Consider the following 10,777-nt stretch of genomic DNA (forward strand, 5'->3'; position numbering starts at 1 on the left):
TAATTCCCAAAGACAGTTTGGTCACATGTAGTAGAAAAGAAAAAAATTAGTGGAGGCTAAATTAAAAAATTATAGTAGCATTCTTGAGTTAAGAAAATTATTCCCCACATACATTAAAATACAAGAAAAAGAGTGAATGAAGAAAGTCAAGTCATCGTCACTCACAACTTGCAATTTATTGCAAAGCTACCAATGCCGGTGGTGCGCGCCATCTCTCTCTCTCTCACCACTTGAAAAAACAGGTGAGACGTAGGAGCATCGCTAGCCATGAGGAGTCCTCTCTTCGGAGGCCGCCGCTCGGGCTCCGATGGCGGCACGCCGGTCAACTTGTCTCACTCGGCAAGCACGTCCACTTTCTCCTCAGCCTCCACCACCACTTCTCGGAGGTCAGCCGCCACCGCCACCGCCGTCGATACCAGGAACCCGTTCACCGCTGTCGCTCGCTCCATCGCGGATGCGCTCGTCGCTTGCTTCACTCCCCCGGGGCCGGATAACAACAACTCCACCAGCACGTTCAATGATTCTTCTGGTACGTTAAAATTATCGCTTTTTAGTTTGTTTTCAATTTTTGGCCCTTTTTTTAAGATCCATTTTCATGATCACACACACTGTGTGAAGAAATTTGATTTGCACGACCATACAAGATTAGGATTTCTGAGATCTTGGCTGGAGAAAGTTTTAATCTTTCGTAAATTTGGATTTATTTCTAGTTTATTGTAGCATACTATTGTAAATTTACAAATATATAGTACTAGAAAACTTTGTTTGGATGAAAAAAATACTCTAGTAGTAATGGTTGTGTGAAAATCTATGAAAATGTTAATGTCCATTTAACTAGGTGGTGCATCCACTAGATATGTTTTCTCCCAGGATGATTATTGAGAAGGGAGAAGCTCAATCATGATTGAACAACAATGTGACAATGTTTTCCTAATTATTCAATAACTAATTTTGATTTAGGGAATGTGGCCTAAACTGATGACAAGATCGTCAATTACTTTACCTTTTGGAGTGTCAATGGTATAAAAAAACATTAGTAATATTGTGGTAAATTTTTGTTGTGTAATTCTTTAATCATTAAACTTCACAAAGGTGCTATTCATGTAGTAAAATGAACTGGATTAGTTATTGAATGAAAGACGATTTTTGGCTGAATAAAAGTAGATATGTAGTTGATCATTCTGTTGATCTGTCTGAAGCGTCAAGTTCGGAAGCAGGCAGAGGCGTAATTCAAATCAATCGATATATGGGAGCACCAACAGTTCAACTCACCGCAGAGAGCCGGGGAGTATGAAGTTCACCATTCAAGAAATCCTCAAGGCGACTAAAAACTTCTCGCCCACCTTAAAGATCGGACAAGGAGGATTTGGAACGGTCTACAAAGGTCATCTTGAAGATGGGACGATAGTTGCCATTAAACGCGCAAAGAAGGTCAGAAGGATATTTTGTTGCTCAAGTTATGAAAAACACATGTTTTTAGTAGGATGTTGCTATTGTATTGCTAGTTTTTAGTATAAGATTTGTGTGGCTGCAGATTGCGTATGATAAACACTTAGGAGCTGAGTTTGAAAGTGAGTTAGGACTCTTGCACAAGTGGAACATCAGAATCTAGTGAGATGCTATGGTTATTTGGTGCATGAAGATGAGAGGATTCTTGTGGTCGAGTATGTTGCAAATGGAACTCTTAGGGAATTTTTGACTGTGAGTTCTTTCCCCGTGTTCTCTTTGCATTTGGCTGGTTTGCTTAAACCCCCCTTTGAACCCGTTGATTTTGCAGGTGTGATAATGTTCTAATTTTGCTGCAGGGTTAGATGTTGAATTGATGTGGCGCATGCTGTCACTTATCTACATTTTATGGAAAACAAGCCCATGTTTGAATGTTAAATTTGATGCAACTCAGTTTCCATTTTCTGTATATCTGTGCTTTCAGACCATCCATCATACACAAAATATCAAGTCCTCCAAATTTCCTTACTGAGAATCTACGAGCAAAAGTGGCCGATTTTGGTTTTGCACACTGGCAGCTGATAGTGAGATGGAGCTACGCAGTTTCCACTAAGTCAAAGGCACTGCTGGCTACTTGGATCCGAATATCTAAAAACTTACCAACTCACAGAGAAGAGTGATGTGTACCATTCGGCGTCTTGCTGGTTAACCATCACAGGCAGACCCCCCTTTTGAGCCAAAACGAAAGCAAGGAGCCCCCATGCCAGATGGGGTACACATTTTTCACTCATCTCCTATGATTTGCATTTGAGAGAAAGAGGAAAGTGTGTTTTGGTTTTGAAATGATTTGTCAACTTGAAGGGGGAAGAAGTTTAAATGGTGAGGGAATTATGGTTTTGGGATCGAGGTGGTGAGGTCTCCTAATCCTTTTCCCCCAGAAGATTTTTGAGTTGGCATTGCAGTGTTTGGCTCCCCCCACCGGAAGAACAGGCCAAGTATGAGGAAATGCGCGGGGGGCTCTTTTTGGGGGATCAGGAAGGACTACAAGGAGATGTTTTCGGGTGTGATCCACGGAAATCAGAGTGCAGGCTGGATGTCAGCAGCTTAGCTGAACCCCTTTTTCAAGAACCGTTGCTGTTTTTAGGTTTAGGAGATGCCCAGGAAGAAGCCACTGTCACAGGGTAGTCAAATGGTGATATTGTACATTATATCAATATTTCATACAGCAAGTTTGGGGGATTTTAAAGGGGGTTTTCTTTTTTTTTTTTTAGTTTGCATTTTTGGTTGTCTATATACATAGGAAATTTTGTAAAAAGAGAGCAGAAAAAAAAAATTTTTAAAAAAAATTTAAATAATATCTTTTTTTTCATTCATTTCTTTTTTCTTCAATAACAAAAGATACATACACATCTTAAATTTAATTTTTTAGCAAATTAAAACAAAAAAAAAAAAAAAAAGAAAAAAAAATCTCCAAAAAAAAATAACAAATAAGAACACTGTTTGAGTAAAGTTTTTTATATTGAACCATTCTCTTCAAATTTTCAAAAAAAAGCTAACTATATATGTTACATTTAAGATATAAATACAGCAGTGTTTAAATATCTAACCTATGGTGCAAAGGGAATAAATAAAAGAATTTTCTATTTTTTCAATCCTTCGCTCATTTGTTGAATAAATTTTTGTCTGGTTAGCCCGTAGTTCCCATCCAACGGCCCATCTCCCCACATGTCGTCGTTTTTGCTTTCGAGCAGAGGAAGAAAGGAAGATCAAATGGGTAGAAAAAAACAAACGCAAATTTTGACCATACATGAGGGGGTGAGAGAGGGGAGAAAAGAGGGGGGAAAAGGGAACATACCTTTTGTCCAGTAGCTTTTTTCCCCATTTTCCAGTTTTGACAGCAGCCTTCCAATGCAGCAAATCCTCAATGACGAACCCCCAAAAGGAAACGTTTTTTAGAGGGGCCTTGATCAAGCTACGAAACCATTTTTTGGAAACCCAAGGGAGGTTGTTTAAGAGTTACTGAGGTGAAGATAAAATATGTAACATGAGATGCAACATCAAACCGGATCAGAGGGTGACATGTTTCCAAAGGAGGACATCACCATAGGGGTTTCACCTACCTAGCAAGAAGATTTAAATGGAAATCGGGGGAGAGCGAAATGTCCGTTTTGAGCAAAAAAATTTGAGCCCCCCCAAACCCAAAAACCGAGAGTTCCTAGGCCAAGACATAACCGGCTTTTTAGACCTGCAAAAAAATACGGTGATCAACTCCGATGGCATTGTAAGATGAGAACAGGGTTTTGAAAAAAAATACCTTGCTGGGCCAGTTTCAGCCGAGAAGGGTGTTACAATTGCACAATAGGGGGATCGCCCTTTTTTTAAACTTCTTTAATGGAAAACTAAGTAACAAAAAGCCTACGAAGCCATGAAAGAAAGCCAGAAGTCCCAAAAATTAAGTTTGGGAAACAAGAATTAGCATTTGGGGAAAAAAAATTTTAAAAACCAAAGGGTTTTCAGAATCTATACCTGCAAGACACGAAAAGAAGTACAACCCTGTGCCGACATCACATGAATGATACAACGACTAGAGATTCCACCCACAAAAACCCCCTTTTGCAAATGCCTTGAAAAAAAAAAAAAACCATATTTAAAAAAGCAAGAATTTCAATTTCGCCTTTTGTAGATCTTCATACCCTTTTTACGGGGGCCCAAAAAGGGGGAAGTATTGCTGCAATTTCCCGGTTTAAGGAAAAACGACTGTTTAATTTTCCTACATATTACAAAAGTTCCCCCATTTTTTAGTTGAACAAAAGAACTACATTCAAAAGCATGCTTTTCAAGATTGAGAAATGGAAAAAAAAAAAGACCCCCTGTTTTTGCTTGGGAAAAAACCCTTTTGAGGGTTCAGCTCTGGGAAAGAAACAAAAACCCCCCCTAAAGAGACACAAGTTCGACACTGCAGTCAAAACCTCCATGGTTCCTATCACAAGCACATAACCAAATGTGGAACACGGCAGGGATGACTTATCTGACAATTTAAATGTCACGCAAGAAATGTATATGAGCGCTGAAACCTGTACAGCATAAGTCGAGTTGAGACTGGACTGACAAAACCCATGAGAAGAGCATTTCTTGGGCACCCCCAGCGATAAGGAGATCCCGGTTTTACCACTTGAATCAGCCGGATTTAGTTGTCTCAACCCAAGGCCCCAAGTTCCTCCTCTAGCGTACAACATATAGAATTAATTGTCTCCTCCCGAGTCATACAGCGAAGAACATGGACCCGTTGTGTTGCTTGTGCTGTTTGTGTAAAATAACCCCAAATTCAGGGGGAAAAACCCCTCCATATCTTGCATAGAGCTGTATTTGATCTTCGAGTCAACTCAGATGAACGTGGATGTTTCCACCAGTTGCACCAAAAGGGGACGCGAGGAGGAAATAGGTCCACACTCCACATCATTTCCCCCAGTCGAGTAGTTGCTTAGAAATGGCTCTAGAGGAAAACGTTTGAAGGCTCTTTGGTTTTGGGAAAGTAGTTCGACTCAAAAGGGACAGATGAATCTCTCCTAACAACTGTCTGCATTAAAACCCTTAGCAATAAGTTCACAAATTGCCGAATGATCATAAAAAATCGAGAGAACATCTCTACTCATAGTTTGCAAAGCCTGTATAAATCACCCCCTAGGCTACAAGAAAAAACAAATGGAGTATGTATATATAAGGGGAAAGTATGTTTGTAAAAACGTACACCCAGTGCATCTGCCTCAGCTAAATAAATATTTTTTTAGGTTAAATTTAAACCCCTAATGGGGTGAAATGCCCCTTACTTTTGGGTTCCAATGGTTTTTCCTAAAAAAGAATGTAATCCTCATTTTCATCATCATATTAAATTAGCAGATAACTGTAAAAAAAAACAAAATGTTTACCGGGGTTGTGAGTCCAAATGTGCAAAATCCCCCCCCATCCAGGGGGCCAACCACTTGCCATACTAACAAATAGCATGTTTAAGCTAAGCCCGGACCCATCCCACTTGTATTAGAGTTATGTTCATTGAACAGTAATATCCCCCGACCTGTTTTTGGGAAATGGGAAAAAAAGGGGGCCCTTTCCCCCATGTCAAGGGAAAAAAATCAAAAAACTTTTTTTTGAGGGAAATTGTGCCGTGTCTAGCATAACACATAAAGGAAAGGCTTCCTGACGTGTTTAAAGGGGTTTTGTCTCGTTGAGTGCCCAGATTGGTGACTGCAATGGATATCTTTTTAACCATGCCCATCCCCCCCCCAATGGTAGATATCCGGCCCTTTTCGTGACAAACAATCCCATTGGCATTTCTGAAAAATGGCATTATTATTCATACCTTTAAATGATCCATTTTCCAGACCATTTCCCCGGTTAAATTATAGCTCCCCACATTGAAAAATTAACGGTTTTTTTTCAAATTTGGGCCCCCGAAAAATTTTTGGTGGAAACCCTTCCACGGTTTTCCCACTAAAAAAGTACCCCCGAGCCTCGATTAATCTGCAAAGTAAGAAAAAAATACCCCAACCCCAAGGCTTCAAAATTTCAAAAAACAAATTATCATCTACCCCTACAATCATGCTATTAGTGCTGGGGGAACTGTACCATTTTACTGAGCCCTCCCAGGTCCAATCCCCATTGAATAGCCCAAAAAACCACATACCGGGAGTAATCTGTATAGAAAAATCATTCATGCTGCAAAAAAATTTCAAATGACTCTAACCCCTAACTCATCACTAGCAAAAAACCCTTGAACAAAAAACCCGTTCATTTGTAACCCCAGCCGATATTTTTTTTTGCATCGGGTAGCACTTCTCAGAATTTTGAAGACTATGCGACAACAAAAGAACCAAATTTGATATGTACTCCGACACTGCAATAAAAATTTTCCCTTTCACTTAGTTAAAGGAGACATGGGAAGAAACAGTTACAAACTATTTATCTGCAATGATTGTTTCAGCCATAAAATTCTTTCCCAAACCCCTTAAAGAAGTGTTGTAAACATCAGGATAGGAGGGCTCCCCTTTTCGAAAACATATCATTGGCACAGAGCTCCCGGTTTATGCCACGAAAAATCCTCCCTGACGTTCTATGAGTGAACTGAGTTCATTCGGGAAAACCCGATATTTTTACCTCAAACACAACAGGTCAAATGAAAAGCAAAATCCACAATCTATCAAAAAAAAAATAATTGTATGTTTAGTAATCAGGCAATCTTCATATAACTTACAACGTCCGTATCCCACTCAAAGGCTAGAGACATTGTCGGGAAACCCTGGTGGCAATTCAACTGCAATGAGACAAGAGAAAGCACAAGATTGTAGATCATCACATTGTCTAAAAGCTCAGAAATTTATTCCTAAAAAAAGCATAAGGTTCTTAATTTTACAATATATACATATATATATATATAATATGACCTAAAACTGCTTTATAATGACCCTCCGTGTTTTTCTTTTAAAATTTTTGACCATTAGATTGTCAAACCATGGTGTGTCTTTAATTATTGACCATTAGATTGTCAAATCTCATGGTGATGATTTGGGCTTTTTGCAGGGGGATAATTTTTTATTGATCTTTTTCCCCTTATAAATTTCAGCTTTTTTTGCAAAGGGAAGGTTTGAACTAAACTAACAAACTAGAAATGGTATACTACTTCCTATAATTCATAGAAGTATATTATTTTCGTTCGCCAACCGAATCAACTACCTTAATTGAACAAGATACCCAATCAAATCATCAAGACATTCAGATTACAAACAACTGTAGAAATTAAATTCATAAAAAAAGCCAATAAGTAGAAGATATCAATTAAAGTTATCAATTCAAAATTCAATCTTGATTCATTACATTGATTAGGAACTCCCAAAAGTCAAGACTAAGACCCTCAAATCCAGCTAAGAATTCTTCACAAAAAAACCCCAAAACCTCAAGAAATAAATGAAACCTGAATCCCACAAAAAATTAAAAAAAAATTAAAAATTCATACCTCCCAACCTTTGCACACAGAAAAATCCTAGTTTGAAACAAAGATACATTAATGGAGTAAAAATTTTTCCCAATGTAGGGCCCGTCAAAAGGGCTGAGCACAGTTCTAGCGTATGAAAAGGTAGAAATGGTGTATGTATTCAACGATTGTTCTTGCGAATCACAAAATAAACACATAGCAAAAATATCATAAAGATATTAAATTGACCAAGAATCCACTTTCCCATCTCTGTATTTCCCTCTTTCTCCCTCTCTCCAAATAATTAAGATTCTAGATTCAGAGGTGGAACAATTCTTGGTAAATGTGTTCATGAAGTATGTCTGCTGTACTTTGAAAATCGATGTTTTATGTGGAAATTCATGATTATCTCTAAACGATTTATTAGGGATGTGATTATATTTATTTATGAATGGATATTAAAATTGATGACAAATATTTGAAGACTTTATTCTTCGTTAAAATATTATTATACTCCATTTCTCAGAGTCTTCCCTAGATTTTCGGTTGACTGCTGTTTATAGATTCAACTGGAGTGACGGCGCGTGAGGCACGCGCTTCTAGTGACGTTTTACCAAAAAAAAATATTCTTCGTTACTTTTCCTTGATTTTAGTATAAAAATTGGCAAATCATTTTCAATTTACCCGGGCTTTCGTACGATGCAGAACAATGGCTTTGGGTAGAATTGTGGCCCCAAATTTTTCGTAGTCCTAACTTATTTATCGATAATCACTATGGTTTGCGTACACATAGATCACACTATATTATGATACAAGCACGCTTTTTAGAGTTATAGTAAGCGTGGATCCGATTAATTGACTTGACACATGAAATAAAATCACATTGTTTGCGCACCTACTATTTTTTGCATTGAAATGGAAAAGTAATGGTTCAGCTTTGTAAAGGAGCACGGTAAAGTAATTGTCAACAATGCAGCTCCAGAGATGGATGACCATCAATTCCAAACTCTGTTAGACGGCCTTGTTCGTCATTTTTCTTTGGTATTGTAGTTGAAATTCATCATTTGTCGTGTTTCTTTTTCTCGCCATGAATCTTTGTACACTTAACACAAAATTTTTAATTTGTTTCCAAACTTTTTTTTGATAAAATATTGCGGATCGGATATAGTACTTCTTCCGTCCCCATTACTGACAAGTTGCCATTTTGCGTCCTCAATTACCGACCCCTTCATTTTTCCATTTTTAAGTACCCCTATTCCACTAACTCATTCCTACTCACATTTATTATAAAACTAATACTTTAAAAGAGGACTCACATCCCACCAACTTTTTAACACACTTTCCATTACATATCTTAAACCGCGTCGATCAAACCTGCAAGAATGGGGACAGGAGTATATAATAATTAAATACTCATAAAAGAATAATCTCTCTCCGTATTAGAGAGGAACTGAACCAGGGCGTAGGGCCCCATGGACCTTTGTGTCCCACCTCAAAATTTGTACATATACTAATATAGTATATTTCTTCAAATTTGTATATTTGTTGGAATTTCTTCTTAAATGCTCCTTCTCAATTATTCAATTATTTGCTATACATAATTTTTTTCTCTTGATTTTAATTCCTGGCTCCGCCTGAACCCCTGTGTATAGATGGGGATCGAAAATTTCACATAACACAAATAAGAGCAGTGGCGAATCATTTCTATAAAGTTTGTGATTGTGTATATTGTTTTCGCCCCTAGAAACCATGATGTCAAATTTTTATCATCAATGATGCTTTAAAATTTTCCCTTTTAAGGAGTACTTTTCTTTTCCTTGCTCTTCATTATTTAAACTCGATGTTTTGTCCATATTCTTTCTAACTGCTTACTACTTCTTCCTCCCTATTACATATACTCCTAATACATTTCGTTAGGGAGATTCAATATAGAGAATGGAAAAACAGATATCTAAAAGCAGCAAAACACTTTCGGATCAAATCAATTTGTGGTTCTATCAAAATTATTTGATCGGATAAAATTCAGAGATTGCGTAACATTCATATATGTATTCGAGATGTGAACCACGAATTGATCGATTTTTGAAGAAGATGAAACGATGCACTGTTGACGAAACAATTGTCGATTTCGGCAGGGCTCCCCTTGGACTCAAGCAGGCGGCCGCCCCCGACCCGTTCATCTATTTAGGACTTCGCCCTAACATCATAATGAATTCAAATAAGCGTGCACTCCGCACCTCTATACTTAAATGATGTATCATTATAACAATAACCGATCAATCAAGTTAATCCAATTACACTAAAATATCCAACAATTTCTTCTACCATTCTATTACGTATTACATGTAAGATATTTCTTTTGGCCCAAGTTTTTAGGTAGTGATATTTAATGATTAAATGAACAAAGAAAAAATAGAAGAGATGATAAAGTAGAGAGATAAAGTCTTATTTTTTTGCCATAAAAATGAAACGTCACTTATAATGGTTAGACCCAATAAGGAATACGTCTCACTTAGTTATATTGGGACGAAGGGAGTAACATTTTATAAATTGAGGCCTTTGACTTATTATATTTTGGTAGTGTTTGGTTTTATTAGATAAAATAATAGCAAGATATAATCCAATACTATTAAATTGTGAGATTATTTAGTGGAGAGGATTGACTATCACTAATTATGACATGACTATCTATATAAGACTAGGTCCTAGTCATGAGATTCAAACTCATGAATCAAACATAATACACATTTTATCATGAGATATAATCTGCAAACCGAACACCTCATTCTTACACGATATTCTAATATTAGATCCCACTTCAATTGCGTACGATCATATATATCTTCCAATATAAACTCTTTTTACCTCAACTTGCAATACCGATATCGTTGTATCTCATAGAAACAAATGAAATTCAAATTCATATATATCTTCCAATATAAACTCTTTTTACCTCAACTTGCGAATACGATATCGCTTGCTATCTCATAGAAACAAATGAAATTCAATTTGAATTTTATTTGGGCTTTATCGTGAAACACAGCAAAGGCCACTCATAAATCATAAGTTAAGGTGGTGTTTGAGAAGCTTATTTCAAAGAATTTACTATGAACTTAAAAAACTACTCTCAGAAAGCTGCTTATATAAGTTCTAAAAGTGTTTAATATATAATTAAGTTTATAAGTTAGAGAGACGATAATAAATCAAAAGAGAATTCTATAGTTAGAGAGAAAATGAAACAATAATCAATTGCAAATGTATATATTGAAATTAAGAAATCATAGTAAAGTTATAGATTTCATAAAAAAGTTGGTATAAAATTGAAAAGTAGGACAGATTCAGAATATACAGAAATTCGAGGGGCAG

The 10,777-nt window shown here is 36.9% G+C and overlaps 1 pseudogene; it reads left to right on the forward strand.

The window, feature by feature from the left end:
* The first annotated feature begins 242 nt into the window (after window positions 1-242).
* On the forward strand, window positions 243-2,631 carry LOC125200193 (annotated as a pseudogene).
* Window positions 2,632-10,777: the final 8,146 nt, after the last annotated feature.

Source organism: Salvia hispanica, unplaced genomic scaffold (assembly GCF_023119035.1).
Source record: "Salvia hispanica cultivar TCC Black 2014 unplaced genomic scaffold, UniMelb_Shisp_WGS_1.0 HiC_scaffold_839, whole genome shotgun sequence".
In the NCBI taxonomy this organism is placed as follows: domain Eukaryota; kingdom Viridiplantae; phylum Streptophyta; class Magnoliopsida; order Lamiales; family Lamiaceae; genus Salvia; species Salvia hispanica.